The 27893-nt window shown below is 36.3% G+C and overlaps 1 long non-coding RNA gene across 1 annotated transcript; it reads left to right on the top strand.

The window, feature by feature from the left end:
• Positions 1 to 578: 578 nt before the first annotated feature.
• Positions 579 to 27893, top strand: LOC125122840 (uncharacterized). The gene is made up of 3 exons (XR_007133919.1): positions 579 to 668; positions 8138 to 8206; positions 27789 to 27893. It is a non-coding gene; the product is annotated as an uncharacterized LOC125122840 (long non-coding RNA).

Raw genomic sequence — 27893 nt, 5'->3', positions numbered from 1 at the left:
CACAGAGAATGGATGACAAGCCTTATGAGGCTGTATAAATAGAGAACAATTACAACAGAAATTAACTAAAGACTGGATTCTCAGCAATCCAAAATGGCGGCATCTGAGAAGGTCTTCTAGGAAAGCAATTGAGCCATTCATTTGTGTTTAAACAAAAAACTCACTGCCAGGAAAATGTATCTCTCAACTTTCAGGCATTCCTAAGGCAAAATAAGTTTGCTTTTTTTTTTTTTAACACTGTTTAAATGTTAAGCTACATAAACTCACACACAAATTTCCCAAAATTCAAATTGCAGGTTGTTCTGATTAAACCATGTTTCCCTGCTTTCATGCTACCAGACTTCTAATTTGAGAAATTGTGCATGTATGTATGTGATTATCTCACAAATTAAAGAGAATTGAGACCATGACAGCACTAAAGTTGTCAAGCACCTCAACCCACTATTTCCTCTTTTAACCTTTTCTGCAAAGGAATTTGAATCCCAGGAGTATTTTTAAATTTAAGAGGGCAATGGTGGGTGACAGACAATTGACAGTCAGGCTGTTCTAATTCTCTGTTAATCAAGGACTATCTTCTTTTTCTTTTTCAGCTCAAGAAGAGGACACAACTGGAGTTCCTGTGAAAAGCAAGGGTTCTGGTGACACAGAAAACTTTACAAGTCCTGATGGTAAGCTTCTGAGCTATTTGAGTCATGCAGATGACAAACCTAGCACATATTCTGTGTATAATCTAGGGTTAAGGGAGCTATCTATTCTGTGAGTCAACATATTCAGATAGAACAAGTTAAAGTTCAAAACCCATTCTTTGCTGGGAACTAATAGAAGTGGCAGGTACCTCAGTTTAATCTTACCTCACTGTAGCAAGGCAATGGTAATTCCAAAGATAAACTGACCTGAAGTCTTAACTGGTGAACTTTACAGAAACATCACTTTTGCAAAAGGTACTCGCCCAGTTGTTATCCTTGTCCATTCAGCATTCAGAGGAGTTCTGGATTGTTTTATCTAAGCTCATTCTTGAACCTTCATCCCTTCACCTCACTGTATCATATCAGATGGCTTGCCCAAAAACAGTGAATCTTTTTTGTTTTAACCATTTTTTAAATTGTAGTTAATTGGCGTTCCCGTCATGGGGCAGTGGTTAACGAATCCGACTAGGAACCATGAGGTCACGGGTTCGGTCCCTGCCCTTGCTCAGTGGGTTAATGATCCGGCGTTGCCGTGAGCTGTGGTGTAGGTTGCAGACGCGGCTCGGATCCCGCGTTGCTATGGCTCTGGCGTAGGCGGGTGGCTGCAGCTCCGATTCGACCCCTAGCCTGGGAACCTCCATATGCTGAGGGAGCACCCAAGAAATAGCAAAAAAGACCAAAAAAATAAAAAATAAAAAAATAAATTGTAGTTAATTTATAATGTGTTAGTTTATATATGCATATATATAATATTTCAGTGTATATATATATACACACACATATATATATTCTTTTTCAGATTCTTTTCCATTATATGTTATTACAAGATATTGAATATAGCTCCCTGTGCTCTGCAGTAGTTCTTTGTTGATTATCAACTTTATATTTAGTAGTCATGTGTGTATGTTAATCCCAAACTCCTAATTTATCTCTCCCATTTGGTAACCACAAATTTGTTTTCTATGTCTGTGAGTCTATTTCTGTTTTGTAAATAAGTTTGTATCATCTTTTTAGATTCCACATATAAGTGATATCATATGGTATTTGTATTATCTGACTTACTTCACTTAATATCATAACCTATAGGTCCATTCGTGTTGCTGCAAATGGCATTATTTCCTTATTTTTAATGCCAGAGTAATATATATATATAATTTATAAATATAAATATAAAATCTTCTTTATCCATTCATCTGTCCAAGGACATTTAAGATGTTTCCATGTCTTGGCTATTGTAAATAGTGTTGCTATGAAAATTGAGGTGCATGTATCTTTACAAATTAGAGTTTTCTCCAAACATATGCTCAAGGGTGGGACTGCAGGATCATATGGTAACTCTAGTTTTTTTTTTTTTTTAAGGAAATTCCATAGTCTTCTCCATAGTGGCTGCACCAATTTACATTCTTAAAAACAGTGTAGGAGGGTTCCTTTTTTCTGCACCCTCTCCAGCATTTATTGTTTGTAGACTTTTTAGTGATGGCTGATCTGACTGGTTTGGGGTAATAGCTATTTATAGTTTTGATTCAATTTCTCCAATAATTAGCAATATCAAACATCTTTTCATTTGATTGTTGGCCATCTGTATGTTTTCTTTGAAGAAATATTTAGTTTTTCTGCTTGTTTATTAGGTTGTTTGATTTTTTATATTAAGCTGTATGATCTATCTGTATATTTTGGAAATTAATCCCTTTGCGGTAGCATTTTTCCAAATATTTTCTCCTAGTTCATAAATTGCTTTTTCACTTTCTTTATGGTTTCCTTAAAAGCAAAAGCTAGAGTTTTTGTTGTGGCTCAGAGGGTTAAGAACCTGACATAGTATCCTAGAGTATATAGGTTCAATCCCTGGCCTCACTCAGTGGGTTAAGGATCCATGAGCTGTGGTGTAGGTTGCAGATGCAGCTCAGGTCCTGCATTTCTGTGGCTGTAGTGTAAGCCAACAGCTATAGCTCCAATCTGACCCCTAGTCTGGGAACTTCCATATGCTGCAAATGCAGCCCTAATAAGTTAAAAAAAAAAAAAAGCAAATGCTTTTAAGTTTAATTAGATCCTATTTTTGTTTTTACTTTCATTATTCTAGGAGACAATATTCAAAAATATATTGCTGCTATTTATGTCAAAGAGCATTTTATCTGTTTTCCTCTAGGAGGTCCACAGTATCTGGTCTCCCATCTAGCTTCCCAATCCAGCCCAAGTTTAATTTTGTATATGGTATTAGTGAATGTTACAATCCTACTCTCCTATATGTAGCTGTCCAGTTTTCCCAGCACCACTTATTGAAAGACTGCCTTTTCTCCATTATATGTTCTTGCTTCCTTTGTCATAGATTAATTGACCATAAGATCATGGGTTTATTTCTGGACTTTCTTTCATGTTCCATTGATCTATATGTCTGTTGTGTTAGTACCATAATGTTTTAATGACTATAGCTTTGTAGAATAGTCTGAAGTCAAGAGAGTGTGATTCCTCCAGTTTGGGTTTCCTCTCAATTTTTCTTGGCTAACCAGGGTCTTTTCTGTTTTCATACAAATTTTAAAAGTTTTTGTTCTAATTCTGTGAAAAATCCCATTGGTAATTTGATAGGTATAGCATTGAGTCTATAGATTGCCATGGGTAGTATGGTCATTTTAACACTATTGATTCTTCCAACTCAAGAACATGGTTGTATTTCAGTCTGTTAGTGTTGTTTTCAGTTTCCTTCGTCAGTACCTTATAGTTTTCAGAGTACAGGTCTTTTGCATCCTTAGGTGGGTTTATTCCTAGGTATTTTATTTTTGTTGATGCAATGGTAAATAGGATTGTTTCATTAATTTCTTTCTCTGATATTTCATTGTTAGTGTATAGAAATGCAATAAATTTCTGTATATCAATTTTGTATCTAGAAATTTTATCAAATTCATTGATTAGCTCTAGTAGTTTTCTGGTGGCATGTTTAGGATTTTCTGTGTATAGCATCATGTCATGTGCAAATAGTAACAGTTTTGCTTTTTCTATTCCTATTTAAATTCCCTTTATTTCTTTTTCTCCGATTGCTATGGCTGTAAGACTTCTAAAAATATGCTGAATAAAAGTGGTGAGATTGAGCATCTTTGTCTCGTTCTTGATTTTGGAGAAAATGCCTTGAGCTTTTCATCACTGAGAGTGATGTTAGCTGTGGGTTAGTCATATATGGCCTTTATTAGTTGAGATAAGTTCCCCCTATGCCTATTTTCTGAAGAGTTTTTATCATAACTGGATATTGAATTTTGTCAAAAGCTTTCTCTGTATCTATTGAGATGATCATATGGTTTTTATTATTTAATTTGTTAGATGATCATATGGTTTTTATTCTTTAATTTGTTAATGTGGTGTATTATATTAACTTGCAGATATTGAAGAAAGCTTGCATCCCTGTGATAAATCCCACTTGATCATGGTTATGATCTTTTTAATGTATTGTTGAATTTGGTTTGCTAGTATTTTGCTGAGGATTTTTATATCAGTGATATTCTTGTATAATTTTTTTTTTTTTTTTGCTTTTTAGGGATGCACCTGTGGCATATGGAGATCCCTAGGCTAGGGGTCTAATCAGAGCTGCAGCTGCCATAGCCACAGCAACCAGGATGTGAGCCACGTACAAGACCTACACCACAGCTCATGGCAACAACACTGGATCCCACTGAGCAAGGCCAGGGAACGAATCCGCAACCTCATGGTTCCTAGTCAGATTTGTTTCTGCTGCACCATGATGGGAACTCCTATAATTTTTTTTTTTTTTGTGGTATCTTTGTTGGGTTTTGGTGTCACGGTGATGGTGACCTCATAGAATGTGCCTGGGTGTGTTCCTCTGCAAAGTTTTGGAACAGTTCCAGAAGAGCAAGTATTAACCCTTATCTAAGTGATGGAATTCACCAGTTAAGCCATCTGGTCCTGGATTTTTGTTTGGGAGTTTTAAAATTTGAGTCAATTTCACTACCTGTTATTGGTCAGTTCATATTTTCTCTTTCTTCCTGGTTCATTCTTAAAAGAGTGTACCTTTATAAGAACTTGTCCATTTCTTCTAGGTTGTCCATATTATTGGCATATAGTTGTTGATAGTAGTCTCACAATATTGTGTATTTTTGTGGTGTCACTTGTAACTTCTTTTTCGCTTTTCATTTTATTGACTTGGGAATTTTTTTCTTGATGAATCTGACTAAAAGATTATCCATTTTGTTTATCTTTTTTTTTTAGTCTTATTATTTCAAAAGAACCAGCTTTTAGCTTCATTGATATTTTCTGTTGTCATTTTTAGTAGCTATTTCATTTATTTCTGCTCTTATCTTTTTCTTTCCTTATAATAACTTTGGGTTTTGTTTGTCCTTCTTTCTTTAGTTGCTTTAGGCAAAAGGTTAGGTGGCTTTTTTGATATTTTTCTTGTTTCCTGAGGTAAGCTTGTATCACTATAAACTTCTTAGAGCTGCTTTTGCTGTGTCCTATAGGTTTTTTAGATCATCCTATTTTAATTTTTCTCTAGATATTTTTTTAAATTTCATCTTTGATTTCTTAAGTATTCCATTGGGTGTTTGGTAGTATATTGTTTAGCCTCCACATATTTGTATTTTTTGCATTTTTTTCCTTGGTAGTTGATTTCTAGCCTCATATATATTTTTTTCATATTCCTTTCCATTGTGGAAAAGGATTTTATCATAGGATACTGAATATGTTTCCCTATGCTATATAATAGGACCTTATTGTTCACTCATCCTATATATAATAGTTTGCATCTGCTAATCCCAAACTTCCAATCCTTCCCTTCCCTCTGGCAACCACAAGTCTGTTCTCTGTGAGTCTGCTTCTCTTTCATAGATAGGTTCATCTGTGTTGTATTTTAGATTCCACATATAAGTGATATCATATGGTATTTGTCTGATTTACTTCACTTATATGATAATCTCTAGGTCCATCTATGTTGCTGTAAATGACATTATTTCATTTTTTTATGGCTGAATTACATTCCATTGTGTGTGTGTATGCATATACATGTACATATATATCCCCACACATCTTCCTAATCCATTCATCTGTCAATGCACATTTAGGATGTTTCCATGTCTTGGCTTTTGTAAATAGTGCTTCTGTGAACATAGGGGTACATGCATCTTTTAGAATTAGGCTTTTGTCTGGAAATATGCCCACAAATGGGATGGCTGGATCATACGGCAACTCTATTTTTAGCTTTTTCAGGAACTCCATACTGTTTTCCATAGTGTTTGTACCAATTTAAATTCCCACCAACAGTGTATGAGGGTTTCCTTTCACACCCTTTCCATCATATATTATTTGTAGACTTGTTCAGGATGGCCATTCTGACTGGGTGAGGTGGTAACTCATTGTAGTTTGGATTTGCATTTACCTAATAACTAGTAATTTTGAACATCTTTTCCTCTTTTCATATTTTTTTTTGGCTATCAGCAGTATGTCTTCCTTGGAGAAATGTCTCTTTAGGTCTTTGGCCCATTTTTCCATTAGATTGTTTTTTATTGTTGTTGTTACTGGGTTGTATGGGCTGCACAAACTGATTTTTTTAATTAATTTTATATTTTAAAAAGTTATATATGATTGTAAAGGTTACTTTCCATTTAGTTATCACAAAATACTGGCTATATTCCCTGTGTTGTACAATACATCCTTGAGTCTATCTTACACTCAATACAAACTAATTTTTTTCACTCAATGGCATGCATTATCTAGGCAATTAATTTTTTAAACCCCAGATTCATCCATTGAAAGCCAGCCCTTGTTAATCATGCTCAGTTGAATGAAATCTGCCCCAGCCTGGTGGAACACTACAAATATCATTCTTAATTAGTTCTCTACAAGACATATTCTGAATAATACCAAGCCCATGCAATGCTCATTGAATAAAAGGTATTTCACACATTGATTTCCCAAATTTTAGTTCTCACTTGGAGATTTGCCATGCACATTATAGGCTCTCAGAAGTCTCGGCTATAAAGAAACTTATTAACATGGTTTAACATTGCTTTTCCCAAACTGATTTGATCATGTAACACTTTTCATACTAATACTTATTAATACGTTTTGGAACTAGTGACGCTTGTATTGAAGGAAGAGCGTGTCCTGTATTTTCTTTTGTATGCTCCCACACTGGGCAAACTTATAATAATATTGTAGACCAGGATGGAAAGTAAACACATTATTCTTTTTTTATAGGTAGACTTGCTGCACCTGGCCAGTTTATTATACCTGGGGTATGGAGTGGGTTCACATATCATTAGAAATTGAGGATAGTTTGCAGAAGGAACAAAGCAACCTGCTTTAAAACCTTCCTCCTTGAGAGATTATTGGGTGAGAGGCCATACAATGACACTGCCCTTTTCACATCTCTTTGGAATGTGAAAATGAGCACCTGCTACTATTTTACTTTGAGTTTTCATGGTTAATATACAGGGATTTAGACTGTTGATTTTGTGCAAATAAATGAGGAACTACCCAAAGGAGAACAAACAGGTTACTTATTCAGAGCTTTATACCAAGGGTGTCAGCCATTATCATTTAAAGGCAGGCAAGGAAGTAGAGAAACTTTATAGCTAAAAAAAGCAAAGACATTAAGCATTCTCTGGATTGGAAGTTGTCAGCAATGGGATTCTGGACTTGGGCTAACTAGAAGTAGCTGGTTGGTTTGGGAACATGAAAGCATGGAGCAAAATACAGTGAAGCTGGCAATCACTGACCAAGTCCTGACCATTCAGAGCTACTTCTTGCAGAGGCTGTGGTTAGGTGCCCAAGCTGGTTGCTGCAGAGGAAGTCAGAGTTCTGTTGTTATATATATTCTGGCCACTGTCCATCTGTATATTAAGTCTCTCAGTTTATAATATGGGCTTTGATGCTTTAAAATACCAATTAAACATACTGGCCCTTGAAAATTTCCAGAATGTCTGCTTTATCTTCTCTGGGCTACTTTTGGACAGTAGTATTAATTGTGCATGCTATTTGTATGCAAATGCTTACCTAAAACAATACACACAGTAAAATAAAAGTTTGCAGGATCTGTTTTGAATTTCAAAATTGCAAACATAGCAAACCAAACAGGCCTACAAGCATTTTAGGCTGTTTTAGAGGGAGCTACTTACCTGTCTGCATATTAAGGATCTGTTTTGTTCTGTTTTTATTTTCTTAGACTTCTGTTAAGGCTTTTGAACTTACCTAAGGATGGTAATAAATACACCTAAAATATCAACCCAAAATCCTCATATGAAATGACAACTCAGCTCCATTAATTCAGTAAATTCTTCCCTCCCTATGCCCTACCAGTAAAAATCTAATGGTTCCCAAATCTTTGAATAAAAACAAACTGAAAAGAGGTTTAAGATAGCAAATTAGTAATGTAATGATTCATAGGCCATTTTAATATGTTTAAGAGATTTAGGTTTAACAAATATTTAACCTTTCTGTTTTCCTTTCTGGTTCAGTTGAAATGAATAGTCAGGTTGACAGTGTAAATGACCCAACAGAGAGTCGCCAAGAAGATTAACTAATAGGTAAGTTGCCTTTGTGGTGAGATTTTTCAATTGATTAAACCGACGGGCCATAGGAACTGTTTGTAAAAGGCATGTTGGATTTCCCTTAGCTCTATCAAGTCCCACAGCATGGCTCAGGCTAACCTTTAAAAATCTTTGTGCTAAATAACACTGGGTAAAGAACAGTGATTACTCCTATAAGTTCACCATTTTTAAAGGAAAAAGATAAGCTACAACATATCCAGATCATGCAGCACCCTGGTTTTCTGAGCTTTGACAACATTTTCCATCTATTCACTCACCCTGTGTTCTCCTGGAGTGATCAAATTATTTCAGCAACCTCAAGCTGATTCTGAAGCATTGCTTTTCCAGAAGCTACCTGCTGAGTTGTTAGTATATCTGTTTTTAAGCATAACACTAAATCTGTGCCCTGAAGAATGTGAAACACATTCGAGTGTGTTTGGGCTGATAGAAGCCTGCCTTATGTTCTACCCTCTCCCACCCATAACTATGGACCTGTGTGTTGGCACAAAGGTTTGTTGAGTTGAATGAGCTTTAGGGAATGCTATAGGAAAATAAATGTCTGGGGCATATCATGTTTAGGTGTTTTTCCAGACTAACATCCTAAATAGCTCAGGCAAGACTGAAGTATATCTAAAATAACAAGTGATCTGTAACCCTTTTTTGTATCTTGAGGGCTAGTGAGAAGGATTAGAGCAGAGAAGCCAGGTTTACCATTCTGATTCCTAGTTTAAAATGCTTATCTGTGAAAAGAAACCTATGGGATACATGAATTGTGGGTCATCCAGTGCAAGACACAAATGTGTTGATACTGTTGCCACTCTCACAACCTAAAAGTATAGAATTATGTTCTTATTCAGGAGGCTTTCTGAGGGACTTCTCCAAAGAGGTAAGGGAGGAGCCAGCATGTATAGGAGCTTTGCAGCAAAGACTCAGTAGTCTGAACATCAAAATATTACTGTTAATTAAAGAAAACCAGATATCTGAAGTTAATGAATTTAGCACATTTCTATGTATGAGAAGACGCAAGAGTCTGGGCTCACTGAAATCGTTTCTCTGATATGCACCTTAGCTATCTAGGGCCAGTTCTTTCCCATCCTGAGTCCTTTCTCAGGGTATACTGTTGGGGGTGGCTGCAGTAGCTGAAGGCTTGGTGGTGAGAAACCCATTTATCTCCATCCTGAGTTCCCTCAGGGCTCACCACTGAGGTGATGGTATATAGCAGGCAGTATTTTTCATTCATAGGGCTTCTCCTTGGTCATAAATTTGAACAGCATTTGGGAAGTGTTTTGACCAGTTTTATCCTATAGTGCTAGGAAGGTTTATTCCTAGATCAAAGAAAAGATTCTGTTGATAGGCCACCCATTGTGTTAATTGGGGGGATTAGACCCTGCTGATGGTCTAAAATTCTCTAGATCACCTGTTTTACTAGTCTCTTATTATGGCCCCAGGAAATGTTTTCCCTTGTTGCTTCTTCCCATATCTAGAGTTGCCCTATTACAATTATTTTAATAGAGTTAGGTATATATGATCAATTGTGTCAAAATGTCTATAATCAATTTGTGTCATCATTAATTTTGTTGGAAACCTGGTTCCACATCGAGTATTGGAAGAGCCAATCTTATAAACCAGGATAAGTAATATAGCTAGTAACATTAATAATGTCACAGTACAGCAGAGAGAGACCCAAAGCATAATAGTTTGGAAACAAAAGAGAACACATTAAAACAATGATTAGTATAAGTAGTTGTAATCTGGTTGCAATAAACCATGAAGTCCACAGGAGAGCCAGCTGGAGAAGCCAAATTCTGTAAGGATCCAGTAAAAAGAAAAAGGTAAAAGTTTCATCTTTGTTTACAGAGGTATACTTTATAAATTCATTGTGGGTCATAGCATAAGTGGAAATATATTTTTTGGGAAAACAAAGATTAAAACCCAGTGTATTTCAGGAAAAGTTATAAAATTATAAATCACATTCATAAAATGCCTGATTATTGACCATAATAGTACCTGATGATTTGGATGAAGTCTTCAGGTTTTCCATTAGAGTTTTGTAATTTCTTATCCAGTTCAGTGATCTAAAAGTTATCAAAAATTATATTTTTAAGAAGTCCTTTTTATGAATTTTATTGAAGTCCTTCATTTTATAAGAATATCAGAGTAAAACAATGGTTATCTGTAAATGACAAGACTTAAAATACATTGTAATTAGATTGTTAAACATGGTAACTGACAAGAAATTTGGATATTTCCGTGACATATAACATTTTAAGATAGTTACTAGAATTATGACTGGTGACATATACCAAGGCATCAGATTTTTTACAGATTTCCTGTAAATTTTGTGATACCTATATTAATGGCATTTATCCATAAAACATAACCTAAGGTTCATCTCTAATTACTTGACAATATTTCTTAAGGAATTTAGCAAACCATAAGCCTAATTAGTTTGATATTCTTCTCTAAGATGCCTTAGGGGCCCTGTGAAGCATTTTAAAGTTAGCTGGAAGTCAAAACAACCTTAATTAAAACTTGATAAGACATTTGTCAAAAATATCAGAAAAGTTTTAAACACTTGTTCAAATAAGATCAGTGGTCACTGCAAGACAACACTTTTTCATTTAACCAAAGTGAAAGAAGATTTTTTAAAAAAAAGTCATCATTGAAAAGCCCATAAACTTACACCATCTGTTAGCAAAAGCAGTACTCTAAGAAAACTTTGTTCTCTTAACAGAGAGAGACTATGAAACTCCACTCTTGTACCAGATTACTGCTAACAACAAAATCCATTTACCTAATTAAATTCAATCTAAATTCAGCCAATCCTGACCATGCACAAAACTCTTTTGTTTGGGTTCCTTTCCGGATACATATTATTTTGTCCCTTACTTTTGTCCCATTGCAACAACCGGCTGTAGGACAAAATTACTTTCTTTCCCTTAACAAAATGCAATTCCATCTTTCATACCTTCTTTTGTTTACAACACACACGTTTTACTTTGCTACTATACTGAAATGCTTCCTTATTATTTCTATTAGCTTTACATATGTAAATTGGAATTCTCAACTCTTAAAAACCTTAATTTCTAGTGAAGTGAGCAATTATGAGCTGACTTCTACATTAGCATTCTATAGATTGCCATACATAAAATACCAGTTGTAATTTCTACAAATATTTGCTTTCTTATAGAAAATATCTCAGTATGGCACCAAACGTACTTATTCATAGTTCTGAACACCTTTAGTTTCTCTATAAAGAAAAACCAATGTTCAATAATTAATATTTCAGCATCTTGAGAATGACCAAGCTCTTGAATAAATTTCTGTTATTTAACTTAATTTAACACAATTGAAACATTTCAGGTTACCAAATAACTGGAGAGGTTATTTTTAAGTAGACTTCCCAAAACATGTCTAAAGAGTTCACTCAAAAGTTCTTATCTCACTGTATTTAATCTACTTAGAAGTTCATTACACAAGTTAATTTTTCGTGTTGTTGTTAACAAACTCTGTAACAGAAATAACATGCATGCATTGCCTTGCTGTAAACCTAGGTACTGTTAAAGACATGTCTATACTGATTAAACCAGCAAGCTAAAGCTGGCTTTAATACCAGATATTAGGTTAATAGTGAATATTTTCTATGTCATGTTAACCTGAAATTCATTCTGGCCAGTTTCTTTCATGTTTAGAAATAGTTTGTAAGCACTCATTTTGAAGTCAATTAAACAGAGCTCTTTTTTAAATTTAATATTATCCAGAGGTAGAGATATCTCACATGCATAACGTGTACAGAGACATAAAACATACAAAACTAGAGGTCTCATAGCTTCACTTTAAAAACCTAGCTATGAATTTGGTATTACAATGTAAATGTACTAGTTTATAAATAATTGTTGGAATAAATTAAAGTTGCTTGCTCAGATGACTCAGGCTTTACTATTTATGGGAAAGATTTCAAGATTTGTATTCTTAATACTCTTAAGTGTTAATGAATTAGGTCTTTCCAATGGTTTTGAAACCTAGCAGGACCCTGTGGGGGCCCTCCCAGGTACAGATCTTTTCCTTGTCTCCCATTTCTTGTTTGTAGAAAATAAGCTCCCTTCAACCTCCTTTCAAGTTCCAAAGAACAGACTGAAACAGTAGCTAATCAGGGAAGTGAAGGAATGCAAAAACAAAGAGGAGTATTCAAGAAACAGTAGCACAGTTGGGAATTCCCATTGTGTTGCAGTGGAAATGAATCCAACTAGTATCCATGACTATTCGGTTTGATCCCTGGTCTCAGTGGGTAAGCAATCCTGTGTCACCATGAGCTGTGGTGTAGGTCACAGACATGGCTTGGATCCCATGTGGCTATGGTGTAGGCCGGCAACTGCAGCTCTGGTTTGACCCCTAGCCTGGGAACTTCCACATGCAGCAGGTACTGTCCTAAAAAGCAAAAAAAAAAAAAAAAAAAAGTTCAGTGATTAAAGTCGGGTTCTGGTTTCTCCTCAAGGAGTGTGCAGAACAGTAAATATCTTTGAGCTCTTCTGAAAGAACAAAGGCCCCCAACCCGGTGGAGGACAGTAACTTCGGGCAGAGCATGCGATTCCTCACCACCAATCAGAAGAAAGTCACACACCCTGCAGCCCTCACCTAGAATTTTGCCTATTAAAAACTTCTTCCTGAAAGCCATTGGGGGGTGTGGGGGTTTTGAGCGTAACTCATTCTCCTTGCTTGGCCCTGCAATAAACCTTAATCTGTTCCAAACTCTGATGCTTCAGTTTGGCCTCACTGGGCATCAGGCATACAGACTTGCAGTCGATAACAGTTTGAGTTTTAAAAGGCCACCTCAGTGTCAGGTTCTACTTGATTGAGCTAATTAGGCTCAGTCTCAGGTCAGTGTGGGCTGTATTTACACTTCTGATTTATACAGATTTGCAAGGCAAAGAGAGTTGCTTTTCATTACTGAAAGAACTGGTTTGTCACCTAAATGATATTTAAAAATTGATTTGCCCTACTCTGTTTTCTTTAATTTGCTCTTCCGTGAGAAGATTTCCAACTTAATTGAAATTTAAGAGTTCTTTGTTCTAGGACTTTAGTGTTCAACTTAGGCCTTCCAAAGCTTGCGTAAAGTATTCATCAAGGCCTGCTTTCTGAGTGCTCGAGTTAAACCCAGAGTAACATTATTACTATGATTTTTGTTAGCGCCTGAGTATTAGTTTCCAGGTTTTACTTTATATTGTACGGCTCAGGTAACCCTACTGGTTTCCTTTAGTATGTTTATGATTTCCTGAAGGGCAGATCTATACGTCCTGTCTTATAATACCAAGCAGGGGAAGCATTCCCCAGTGAAACATGTCTATCCCACAGTGTTAATTAGCAAAAGAGATGTAACCATCCTAGAAAAAGCACATTTAAATATACCAAATTTTATAGACATTGATCTCAATCTTAACAACTTTTACATATTTAATTTTAGTTTCCACGAAGACCCAATCAACAAGTCTTAGTCTTGCAAGGAGTTCTAGAAACTTTCTTTTTATCCCTGGCCCATTTTAAATATTTTTATATAAAAGACTCTGGGATCCCCATTGAAGGACTGAGACAAGGAACTCAGGCCCTTTTGTCAATCTTTTAACTTGACTAATTAATTGGCCTAACTGTTGCCCCATGTAATTCTCGGCCAGAAATCTCAGTATAATATTCTTACAGCCTTATATAGAGAGATAATAAATTGATAAATATATTTGTAAAATACATAAAATATATAAAAAACTCCTAAAATATAGTATATAAATATGTATTAAATAAATTAGATACCAGTAAAAACAGTTGTTTATAATGAGAGCACTCTAAAAATTGACCAGTTTAGAAGTTTCTCTAATATAAAGGATCCATCATCTGGCCATTCATGAGATAGATCTGAATAGTGACTCAAACCAGTAAGATGCAAGAGCCTTCCCAAGAAGATTCCCCAGCAAAGAGTGTGAAAAATACCACCTAAACAAGATTCAGAAAGTTTACTCTCCAAAATAGTGTAAGAAAATAAAGGCCTTCATCATGCAAAGGATCAGTGGCAAAAGCCCCTGAGAATCAGCACAGCTAGAATCTCAGTCTATTCGATTTGCTACCAAATGTACACCATATGTACATTTTGGGTAGTAGAAAACACCCAACATACATACACATAAATGCCTGAAGAGGATCAGGCAGAATATTTACATTTGAAAGACACAGGAGGAGAAAAGCAAGTTACCCCTAGAAAGACTTGTTTCTTTAAGGTTAGAATTCTGAAAAGATGTTTTTATCAAGCCAGGTGTTTTTTGTTTGTTTGTTTGTTTTTAACTTCATATGCAATAGAAGAGCCCCATTCCTTGTCATTTTCAGAGGAAATTTTCCTTTAATTCCCAATTAGTTGAGTGTTTATAGGCCTAAGTTTTGTGCATACCTTGCTGGGGTATTAGTTGGAGGCTTACCATCTGTCATTCCTTTTTCTTTCGTCTTGAAAGTGTTATTCCCCATTCAGAGGTTGATTTGTCAAAATAAAATCACTAGTGATAATCGAGCGGTGGGTCAATGAGCTGCTTGTGAGCGTAACTCCTCTGGGTTTAACCCCAGAATCATTTCAGCCCCCTCTTATGTATCCCTGGCAGTGCAAGCTTTAGTTAAAATGAGTAGGTTTCCTTATAGGGACAGCTGCACAAGATGAGGACTTGCCTCCACCATACTCATAAGTTTCTCAGTTACCTGAGAAAGCCGTTGTTGGCTGAGAGGAGATGTCCCCTTCTTCAGAGTTGAAACCTCTCATAAGATTTCGGTTTTATTTTGACGAATTCTATAAAGGTAGCCAATTCAACGGAAAATGACAGGCCACTCTTTCCTCTAATTACCCAATCCAACCCTACTCTGTCTTTCAACAGAGCCAGATCTTCCCAGTCTTTAAACTGAGGATAACCCAGGTACCTCTTGTTGAAACTAAGTTTCAAAAATAATCTGCCCCTACAGAGAGGGGTATAATATTACTGAATAAAGTTTAGTATCATCGACCAATAATAGGAGATCTGAGAACCAGAAGAGACCTCCTCATTTGGGCTCTCTGAGGAAGTGGTTGGGCCCAAGAGGCCTCTGCTACCACCAAGTTCTGGGTCCTTGTAGAGTTCAGGTGAAGTCTCCTTCATTTGGTCACCAAAATTGCCAACTGGAAAAAAAAATGCACATCCTAAAAATTGAGAATGATGGTTTTTTTGGAGGATTTTCAGAGGACTTCAGGCCTGGAGGGTAGGCTCTGAGAAAGCTCTGAGGGACCACTCCAAAGATGCAAAGGAGGAGCCAGGACATATAGGATTTTTGCAGCAAAGACCAGGTAGTCAGAACATCAAAAGTTTACTATTAATTAAAGAAAAGCAGACATCTCAAGTTAATGAATTTAGTGTTTTTCTATATATGAGAAGATTCAAGAGTCTGGGATAATCAAAATCATTTCTTTCATATGCACCTTAGCTATTTAGGACCAGGAGCCTGTGCTTTCCCATCTTGAGTCCCTTCAGGGATCACCATTGGGTGCTCATATATGGCAGGCAACATTTTTCTGTCATTCTCAATGCATCTTTGCTGAAGGCTCTGTACTCTCCTAGAGGTCTATGTGGCACTAGACTCAAGCTCCAGCATCATGATTGATAAAAGTTTGAAAATATGTGAAAGCAAGCAGCTGTCTTCTCATCATGGGTTTTTTTTGTTTTGTTTGTTCTGTTTTGGCTGCCCAGAGGCCTATGGCATTCCCAGGCCAGGGATCAGATCCGAGCCACAGTTGTGACCTAAGCCACGGCTGCAGCGATACCACTGTGCCAGGTCCAGGATCGAATGTGCATCCCAGCTCTCCTAAGATGCTGCCAATCCCTTTGTGCCACAGCAGGAATTCTTTCCCATCATGGTCTGAACATAATTTAAAACTAAATATAATAGCATTTGGGCAATACATGTATAGCATAGGTCTGCTAAAAAATATAAACTCACTCAAACATGGACTTACAAGCATTTTTTTTTAACTTTGTTCAGCTATTTAAAATTATCCTGCTATAAGCTGTAGAAATGATACAGTAGAGAAGTTTCCATTAGAAAGTAATGAAGTGAGACTAAACCTAAATGATTTAAATGCAGGTTCCTCAGTATTGCTTTACCTTTTGCTGCCAACAAACTATAGACTGCTTGTCTAGATTTTTTTCTTACAGACACTATTATTTTTCTGTGTGATCAATATCTGGATGAAGTATTAAAATAAGTATGTTTTCCTTGGTTAACATCAAAATATTTTCCTTGGCCATAAACATGAATCTATGTACATTTACCCAAATGTATAAGTTGTTGAAACTTAAAAGTTTAAAATTAAAGAAACTAAACTCTAGGAAGAAGTGACTTACACAGGATCACTTAGTAGATCAGTGGAAGCTCAAATACCTTGAGCACAATGTTATTTGATGACACTGTACTGTTCCCTAAATAATAGTGTGTTTCTGAACATAGTTGTCACAGAGAACAAGGAACTTCATCATTTCCTGCAGCAATATTTATGCAGCTGGGTTTGTAGAGGTTATCTGGTAGTTCAACAGGAAGAAAGAAGCTTTAGTTCTGTGCATCATACCCCCAAGGAAATTAAAGAAATGCAATAGAATTAGAATTACAGCATTCAAAGACATAACACAAGAATTTTGGTGTGTAATTTATAATTGTAAAAAAATCAGGGATATAAATGACAATGGGGAACAATTCAATGAATCCATAGAACACTGTGCAAATGTAAAAATAATTTTTCAACAAGTATTTGAGGGCATGGAAAGATGGTTATGGAATCTGAACCTTTGGTTCTAAAGAAACATAGCAAATGTGGCTTCCAGTTTGGGCTTTTAAATGGCTTTGTAACTGCCATTTTTGTGCTCTCAGAATGCTTGAATTTTGGAATCTGGCCACCCTGTAAGAAGCTCAAGCTGTGCTGTAGAATGAGGAAGGACATATCAAGAGAGATTCAGGAAACAGAGGGCATTTTTGATATTCTGGCCCTAATTGGATGCCACCTAGAACATATGAACTGCCCAGCTGAGCCCAGGCCAGATTAGAGAATTGTGAGAAATAATAAATCCTGAGTTGATTGATGCTTTGGAGTGACTTGTTTTATAGTAATAGGTGACTGAACAGGTGCTGTAAAGCAGAACCCCTTTCAATGCAAATGTTTAGAAGTGAGAAATAAACTGTAACAAAAATGTTCTAAAATACATAGCTCAACTGACATGAAAGCTGAGGTCAGAAATGAAGAAGAATTTGAAAAACAAAGCAATAATCTGGTGAGCTGAAGATGCAGAAGCTCCGAAGGCTGCAGTTGGGTTGTTGTTGCAGAGATAGGTTTTTATGCCCATCTAGGACCTTGGGCCATTCAAGGTAAGGAGCTGAAATGGATACCTCTACATATATAAATCTGGGATTCTCAGCTCAAGAAATTAACAAGGAGACGAGTCTGCTAGGGTGCTGCCTGGGGAAAGAAAAAGGCTCCCATGATAAGTAGAAAACATGAATGCACCATGCAACTGAAACACAAATTTTCATGCCATTCAAAGTCATGCAGTTTTATCCCTGGTAGAGTTAGCAAATGGAAATGTAAAATCATCCCTTGGAATTCCTACAGAAGAAATAAATTTCTAAAGATGAGTTCACAATTTCAAGACTTACAAAACACATAAGGAAATGATCCATCATAAGTGAGAGTTGATAGGAAAAATTATAGGATAATTATCACTATGAGAACTTGAGAGAATAGAACATTTTAAAGATTTTATGAAATAAATACATTTAAGTGACAGATAAAAAGTAGATAAATAAAAGAGCAAACTAAAAAATTTGGAAAAAGCCAGTGAATATGTAGTAACATAAATGGCACATGAGAAGACCTAGGGATGGAAGGAGAATAACCAAGATATTTTGTGTTCAATAAGAGTCCTGAAAGGAAACAGTCAGTAGTAGTTGGAAGATACTAGTGAGGTTTTCCCTGCATTAATAAAAGTTCATAAATTTTAAGTTAAAAGAATAATAAATTACAAGAAGGACATATTTCAAATAAATTCAAACTTAAGCACTGCATAACACCAGAAACAAAGAGAAAAAAAATGAAAACAGAGATAAAGGAGAACTCATCTAAAGAAATAAGATAGCAGGCTTCACAAGATCAAGAATTTAGATCAGAAGGCAATAGAATAATTGAGTCTTCAAAACATGAATAAAAATAATTGTCAACATTGAGTTCTTCAAAATCACTATCATTTACAAAAAAAATGCACCCACCATTTTCAGGAAAAAAAAAAAAGGCAGATTTGCTACTCACATTCCTTTTCTCTAAAAGCTACTGGGGGAATGGGATCAAGATAGCAGAGGAATAGGACATGAAGTTCACCTCCTCCCACAAAAACATTAAAAATACTTCTACAAGTGGAATAATTCCCACAGAACATCTCCTGAATGCCAGCAGAAAAGACCTCAGACTTCTGAAAGGGCAAGAAAACCTCCATGTAACTGGATAGGACAAAAGGATAAAAAAAGAGAAAGAATGAACTGGCATGTGGCCTGCACTCTAGGGAGGTAGCTGTAAAGGAGGAAAGGTTCCTGCACATTGGTAAGTATCCTCACTGGTAGGGAGATCAGCCTGGTCAGAGGGGGAGCTTCAGAACCTAGGAGGAGAATGCAACAGCTGGCTTGTGAGAGGAAATGTGGGGAGTAACCTGCACAAAAGGTTGACAATGCAGCCTATGCTCCCCAGCCTGAAATGTTCATCCATCTCTGCTAGTGGAGGGTGGGTGCTAAAGTTTGGGCTTCAGAGGCCAGACCCAGAGAAAGGACTGGGGTTGGTTATGCAGAGATAGCCTGAAGAGGCTGAACTTTGGCACCTGAAGATGTACTCAGAAGAAGCTTAGCCCATTAAGAGGGGCAAGATGCCATTGTTGATGGGCATGTGAGGAGAAGGGCAGGACCACCATAAGAACGTCTTTCCTTGTGTGCCCTCTCAGACAATAGGACACTGCCTGCAGGAGCTCTAGGGGCAGGCATGAACTGCTAGACCATTGTGGACTCCAGAGGTGGGCATGGGCTGCCACTATAAGACCCATGAGCAGGTTCCAAGTGCTGCCCCCACTGTTCCAGGAGCACTCAAGGGCTGCTGTACTTGTAGACCCCATATCAAGGGGGTAAGGACCTGTGGACCCCATCAAGGCATATGCTGAGGAAAGAAGCAGCAAGAATCCAAACTAAAAGCAGCTCATCAATTCCAGATAAGATGGCAGAATGGAGGAAACTGACCTCACTTCCTCTTATGAAAACACCAAAATCACAACTAAATTGCTGAACAACCTTCAAGAAAAAGAGATTAGAACCTACCAAAAAGGAGATTTTACATTCAAAGAAAAGAGGCCACAACAAGATGATAGGAGGGGCACCTTCATCATTTAATCAAATCCCATATCTTCCAGGTAGGAAAATAATTATATCACCGAAGTTTTCCCACAGGAGGGAGAGTTCTGAGCAAGGCTCTCAGCCTGAGGTTCTGGCATTAAGAGGAAGAGCCTCCAGAGTATTTTTCTTTGAAGGCCAGTGGGGCTTGAATGTAGGAGCTCTACAGGAATGGGGGAAATAGAGACTCTACTGTGGGGCACATACAAGGTTTCATGTGCACTGGGACCCAGAAAAAAGCAGTGACTTCATAGAAGCCTAGGTTAGACCTGTGTGTCTTGGAGGGTCTCCAGAAGAGGTGGGTGTTGGGAGTGGCTCACTGTAGGGGTAAGGACACTGGCGGCAGAGGCCTCAGGGAATATTTATCAGTGTGAACTTTACTAGATGTCACCATTTTGTTACAGAGACCTGAAACCACCCTACAGCCTGCAGGCTCCAGGGCTGAAACACAGCAGACCAAGTAGGAACACAGCCCCACCCCCACCCGATAGGCTGCCTAAAGTCATACTGAGCTCATAGCCACCTCTAAACACACCATGTGACACAGCCCTGCCCACAGGAGTGACAATACAAGCTCCACCACCAATGCTCAAACACCAGTCCCTCCCACCAGGAAGCCTGAACAAGCCCCTGGACCAACCTTACCAACTAGGGGACAGACACCAGAAGCAAGAGGAATTATGATTCTGCAGCTGCAGAAAGGAGACCATAAATACAAAAAGTTAGACAAAATGAAACATCAGAGAAATATATTCCAGGTGAAAGAACAAAATAAAAACTCAGAAGAATAACTAAGTGGAGATAGACAAACTACCTGAAAAAGAATTCAGAGTAATGATAGTAAAGATGATCCAAGATCTCAGAACAGAGGCATATACAAAGAAGATACAAGAAGTGTTTCACAAGAGCTAGAAGATATAAAGATGAACAATACAAGAACAAATACAAAATACACTAAAAGGAATCAATAGCAGAATAAGGCAGAAGAACAAATAAGTGAGCCAGAAAATAGAGTGGTGGAAATCATCGCTACAGGACAAAATAAAGAAAAAAGAATGAAAAGAAGTGAGAACAGTCTTGGAGACGTTTGGAACAATATTAAATGCACCAACATTCACATTTAAGGGTATGAGAAGGAGAAGAGAGAGAGAAAGTGCCTTAAAAAATGTTTGAAGATATTATAGCCAAAAACCTCCCTAACATGGAATAGGATACAGTCTCTCAATTTCAAAAGTGCAGAGAGTCCAATACAGGATAAATCCAAAGAGGAACACGATGATTCCTATTAATCACACTGACCAAAATTAAAAACAAAAAATAATAAACAAGGAGAAAGCAACAAATAATATACAGGGGAGTCTCCACAAGGTTATTAGCTGTTTTTCAGCAGAAACTCTGCAGGCCATAAGGGAGTGGCATGATATATTTAAATTGATGAAAGGGAAAAACTTACAACTAAGAATACTCTACCCAGCAATGCTCTTATTCAGATTCAACAGAGAAAGCAAAACTTTACAGAAAAGCAAAAGTTTTACAGAAAAGCAAAAGTTTTACAGAAAAGCAAAAGCTAAGAGGATTCACCACCACCAAACCAGCTTTACAATAAAGGCTGTAGGAACTTCTCTAGGCAGAAAAGAAAAGGCCACAACTAGAAATAAGAAAATAATGAATGAGAAAGATCACCTGTAAAGGCAAACATACAGTACAGGTAAGAAATCATCCAAACACAAATATGATATCAAAACCAGCAGTCATGGTAAGAGGACAAATCCAGGATATTGGAAATGTATTTGCAATTAAGACAACAGTAACTTAAAACGACCTTGTATATATGGAGACTGTTATATCAAAACCTCAGGGGAATTTCAAACCAAAAAAAAAACTATAGTATACACACACACACACACACACAAAGCAATCCAAACGCAACACTAAAACAATTAACAAAATAGCAATAAGAACATACATACCAAAAATTATCTCTTTTTTTGCTTTTTAGGACTGAATCCATGGTTCTCAAGCTAGGGGTTGAATCAGAGCTGTAGCCAGTGGCCTATGCCACAACCACAGCAATGCCAGATCTGAGCCATGTCTGCAACCTACACTACAGCTCACAGCAATGCTGGATCTTTAACCCACTGAGTGAGGCCAGGTATCAAACCTGCATCCTCATAGACACTAGTCAGATTCATTTCCACTGAGCCACAATGGGAACTCCTCAATAATTATCTTAAATGCAAATGGACTAAATGTTTCAACCAAAAGACACAGACTGGCTTCAAGGATACAGAAGCAACACCCATATATATGCTATCTACAAGAGATTCACTTCTAATCTAGGGACACAACAACAAACTGAAAGTGAGAGGAACAGAGTTCCCACTGTGGCTGAGCAGTAAAAAACCTGACTAGTATCCATGAGGATGTGGGATCGATCCCTGGCCTTGCTCAATGGGTTAAGGATCCGGCATTGCCAGGAGCTGTGGTATAGGTTGCAGAAGTGACTCGGATCCCACATGGCTGTGGTGTAGGTTGGCAGCTGCAGCTCTGATTTGACCCCTAACTTGGGAATTTCCATATGCCACAGGTGCAGCCCTGAAAAAATAAAAATAAAAGACAATAAGAGGGTGGAAGAAGATATTCCATGCAAATAGAAATCAAAAGAAAACTGGAGTACCAATATACACATCAGACAAAATAGACCTTAAAATAACTATTGTTACAAGAGACAAAGAAGGACACTACATAATAACGAAAGTATCAATCCAAGAAGAAGATATAACAATTGTAAATATATATGCACTTCAATACATAACGCAAATGCTAACAGTCATAAAAGAAATTACCAGTAACACAATTTTCTTCCTTTCTTTTGTTCTCTTTAACACCTCATTTCTATCAATGGACAGATCATCCACCAGACAAAAAAATCAATAAGGAAAACATAGGCCTTAAATAACACTTAGACCAGATGGACTTAATTTGATACTTATAACACATTCCATCTGAAAGCAGCAGAGTACATATTCTTCTCAAGTGCACATGGAACATCTCTAGGATAGATCATATCCTGGGCAAAAATCAAGACTCAGTAAATTTAAGAAAATTTAAATCATATCAAGCATCTTTTCTGATCATAACCCTATGAGATAAGAAATCAATTACAAGAAAAAAACTGTAAAAAATAAGTAAAAGCTAAATATGTTACTAACCAACAAATGGATCACTGAGGAAATCAAAAAGTAAATTAAAAAAAAATACCTAGAGACAAATGACAATGAAAAGACAACAATCCAAAACCTATAGGACACAGCAAAAGCAGTTCTAAAAGGGATACTTATAGCAATAAAATCTTACCTCAGTAAACAAGAAATAAACAACCTAACCTTACATCTAAAGCAACTAGAGAAAGAATAAACAAAACCCAAAATTAGGAGAATAAATACTAAAGATCAGAGAAGAAATAAATGAATTAGAAAGAAAACAATAGAAAAGTTCGATGAAACTAAAAGTTTATCAATGAAACTAAATGATAAACAAAATTGATAAACCTTTAGCCAGACTCATCAAGAAAAAAGGGGGGAGGTCTCAAATCACTAAAAGTAGAAATGAAAAAGGAAAACTCACACCATGGAAACAGAAAGGATCATAAAAGACTACTACAAGCAACTATATGCCAATAAAATGGACAACCTAGAAGAAAAGGACAAATTCTTAGAAAGGTATGATCTTCCAAGACTGAACCAGGAAGACATAGAAAAGATGAACATACCAATCATAAGTACTGAAATTGAAACTGTGATTAAAAGCATCCAACAAATAAGTCCAGGACCAGACGGCTTCACAAATGAATTCTATTAAACACTTAGAGTTAACACCTATAATTCTGAAACTCTTACAAAAAATTGCAGAGGAAATATCACTCCCAAGCACATCTGATGAGGCCACCATCACCCTGATACCAAAACCCATCAAAGATACCACAAGAAAAGAAAATTACAAGCCAATATCACTGATGAACATATATGTGAAAATCCTCAACAAAATACTAGCAAACCAAATTCAACAATAAATTAAAAGGATCATACACCATGATCAAGTGGGATTTATTCCAAGGATATAAGGTTTCCTGAATATCTGAAAATTAATCAGTATGACTCACCACATTAGCAAACTAAAGGATAAAAACCATACAATCATCTCAATAGATGCAGAGAAAGATTTTGATAAAATTCAATATACATTTATACATTAAAAAAAAACTCTCCAGAAAGTGAGCATGGAGGGAACCTGCCTCAACATAAAAAAGCCTTTCTATGACAAACCCACAGGTAACATCATTCCCAGTGGTGAAAAGCTGAAAGCATTTCGGCTAAGATCAGGAGTAAGACAAGGATGTCCACTCTCATCACTTTTGTTTAACATAGTTTTGGAAGTCCTAGCTACAGCAATCAGAGAAGTAAAAGAAATAAAAGGAATCCAAACTGAAAAAGAAGCATTAAAACTGTCACTGTTTGTAGATGACATAACACTATACATATAAAATCCTAGAGATGTTACCAGAAAACTACTAGAGCTCATCAATGAATTCAGGATAAAAAATTCATACACAGGAATCTCTTGCATTTGTATGCATGAATAATGAAAGATCAGAAGCAAAAGCACTTCCTTTTTCCACTGCATCCAAAAAAATTTAAATACCTAGAAAAAAACTTATCTAAGGAGGCAAAAAACGTATACTCTGAAAACTATAAGACACTGATGAAAGAAACTGAAGATGACAGAAAGAGAAGATATATACCATGTTCTTGGATTGGAAGAATCAATATTATCCAAATGACTACTACCTAAGGCAATCAACCTACAGATTGAATGCAATCCCTATCAAATTACCAATGGCATTTTTTTACAGAAGTAAAGAAAAATTTTCAAAATCTGTATGGAAACACCAAAGACCCTGAATAGTCAAAGCAATCCTGAGAAAGAAAAATGGAGCTGGGATACTTTCAGACTGTACTACAAAACTACAGTAGTGAAAACAATATGGCACCAGCACAAAAACAGATATATAGATCAAAGGAACAGGATAGAAAGCCCAGAAATAAACCCATGCACCTGTGGTCAACTAATCTATGACAGAGGAGGCAAGGATATGCAATGGGGAAAAGACAGCCTCTTCAATAAGAGGTTCTGGGAAAACTCGACAGCTACATATAAAAGAATGAAATTAGAACATTCTTTAACAACATGCACAAAATATAAATTCAAAATCCATAAAAGACCTAAATGTAAGACCAGATACCATAAAACTCCTAGAGGATAACATAGGCAGAACTCTCTTTGACATAAATCACTGCAATATCTTTTTGGATCCATCTCCTAGAGTGATGAAAATAACAAAAATAAACAAATGAGACCCAATTAAACTTAAAAGCTTTTGTAGAGCAAAGGAAACAATAAACAAAATGAAAAGACCACCCACAGAATAGGAGAAAAATCTTTGCCAATGGTGTGACCAACAAGGGATTACTTCAAAATATACAAAAATCTCATACAGCATTATATCAAAAAAAAACAACCTAATGAAAAAATGGTTAGAAGATATACATAGAAATTTCTCCAAAGACGACATACAAATGGCTAAAAAAACACATGAAAACATGGTCAACATCACTAATTATTAGAGAATTGCAAATCAAGACTACAATAAAGTATCACCTCACACTGATCAGAATGGTCATCCATAAATGCTGGAAATGTGTGGAGAAAAGAGAACCCTCCTACAAGGTTGGTGAAAATGTAAATTAGCACAACCACTATGAAGAACAATATGAAGATTCCTTAAAAAACTAAAAATAGAACTACCATATGATCTGGCAATCCCGCCCCTGGGCATATATCCTGAGAAAATCATAATTCATAAAAACACATGCACCCTAATGGTCACTGCAACACTATTTACAATAGCCATGACATGGAAGCAACCTAAATTTCCATCAATAGAGAATAACTAAAGAAGATGTGGTATATATCTACAATGAAGTATTACTCGGATATAAAAAAAAGAATGAAATAATTCCATTTGCAGCAACATAGATGGGCCTAGAGATTACATACTAAGTAAATCAGACAAAGACAAATATCACATGAGATCACTTATATGTGGAAACAAGTTAAAAATGATATAAATGAACTTATTTACAATCTAGAAACAGACCTACAGATTTCAAAAACAAATTTATGGCCAGTCGCCAAGGGTGAAATACTGGGGGGAAGAATAAATTGGAGTTGAGATTAACATATATACACCATTATATAGAAAATAATCAACAAGGACCTACAGTACAGCACAAGGAATTCCTTAATATTCTGTAATGATCTTATGGGAAGAGAATCTGAAAATGAGTGTGTATATATATTTATGTATGAATATATATACTCATATAGCAGGGCTATATATATGAATACATATAACTGACTCACATTGCTATATACTTGAAACTAATACAACATTGCAAATCAACTACACTCCAAAAAACTTTTATGAAGTTTCTCTTCTAAGGAAGAGAAATAGCTTTATTTTATCTGTAAATTAATTTATCTGTAATTTTTAAAAGTAAAATAAAGATCACAAGGAGATTTGAAAAATGTTAGCAAATATTAAATCTATGTAAGAGTTCTCCTGTGGCAAAGTGGTTTAAGGATCTGGCACTGTCACTGCAGTGGCATGGGTAGCTGCTGTGGCACAGGTTTATTCCCTTGCTCAGGAACTTCAGCATGCCACAGGAGCAGCTAGTGAATATATTCTAGGTATATTTTACCATTTCTGTAATTTTCTTCATGTTCACAATTTTCACTATTAAAATTAAAATTTATAATTATGTATATATATATATGAAAGATATAACAAAATCCTCCATAATGATAATTATAGGAGTTACTCTGAATAGAGGAATTATGCAGGATTCTTTCTCATCCATTTTTGAATATTTTAAATATTATCTTCAATCAGCATATTACTTTTATATGCACATACACACATCAAAGAGTATTTGTTTTTTAAGATTCATAGGACACTAGAATAGAAAGTTAGCTCAGAGACCAGCTCCAATTCTTCCTTGAAGATATGTAGTAATTTATGGTGCAAGAAATCAGATCATTTGTTGGTTCCAGCAAAAGCAGGGTTAATAATTAAAAAGTGAATTTGGGGGGGGCAATGGAAATGTTTCATATCTTGGTAGTGGAGTGGGTTAAATGTATGCATTTCTCAAAAGAGGTTGAAGTATACTTAGGATATGCGCATTTCCCTATATGTGAATCGCACCTCATTTTTTTTTAATCTGAAAAAAAATCAAGAGTGTAGACTCTTCTAAGGCATGATATCTTAACCATCCTTTTGCAAGTGGAGAACACAGCAGATACATACTTAAGATCTCAAAGTGGTAGGATAACCATGGATGACTTGCATAAATCAGCATTATGTAACTTATTTTTGTTTCCATGATGAGCCCTGGAAACTGGAGTGTATGAAAGGGCCAAGAAGGGAAGATACATTGGCTCAAGATTAGGTTTTTCAAAGAGTACTTTGAAGAGTTAATCATCCCCATCAGCGGAAGTGTGTTGTCAAATGTGCGCATTTATTAGCAGTGATTTATATGCTTTTTAAAGATCCCCTGTGCCAGCAATTATACCTCAGACACCCAAAGCTCTTTGATAGTCAAAGAAGATATTTCTAGGCATGTTTGAGGGGTGAGACACATTTAAATGGCTGTATTAAAAAGATATTTCTGGAAGGAGTGGGGTGGTTGGGGAGCTTGGGGTTAGTAGATACAAACTATTGCCTTTGGAATGGATTAGCAATGAGATCCTATTGTATAGCACTGGGAACTATGTCTAGTCACTATGATGGAGCATGATAATGTGCGAAAATAGAATGTGTACATGTGTGTGTAACTGGGTCACCATGCTGTACAGTATGAAAAAAAAATGTATTGGGGAAATAACTGTTAAAAAATAATAAAAAATAAAAAATAAATCATAAAAAAAGATATTCCATGCTCTAACTGTGGAGATGGCTTATCCTTAACAAATGGTTTCTCCATGTCTTCTGCAGGGGCAACCAGATGAAGCAAAGGGACAAAGAAATGGGAGTAGATGACAGTCCTCGGCATCGCAGGCCTCCCTGGTCCTGGGGGAGGTGGAAGAAAACAGCAAGGCA

Source organism: Phacochoerus africanus, chromosome 3 (assembly GCF_016906955.1).
Source record: "Phacochoerus africanus isolate WHEZ1 chromosome 3, ROS_Pafr_v1, whole genome shotgun sequence".
NCBI lineage: Eukaryota > Metazoa > Chordata > Mammalia > Artiodactyla > Suidae > Phacochoerus > Phacochoerus africanus.
This window is presented reverse-complemented; position numbering and strand designations above follow the sequence as displayed.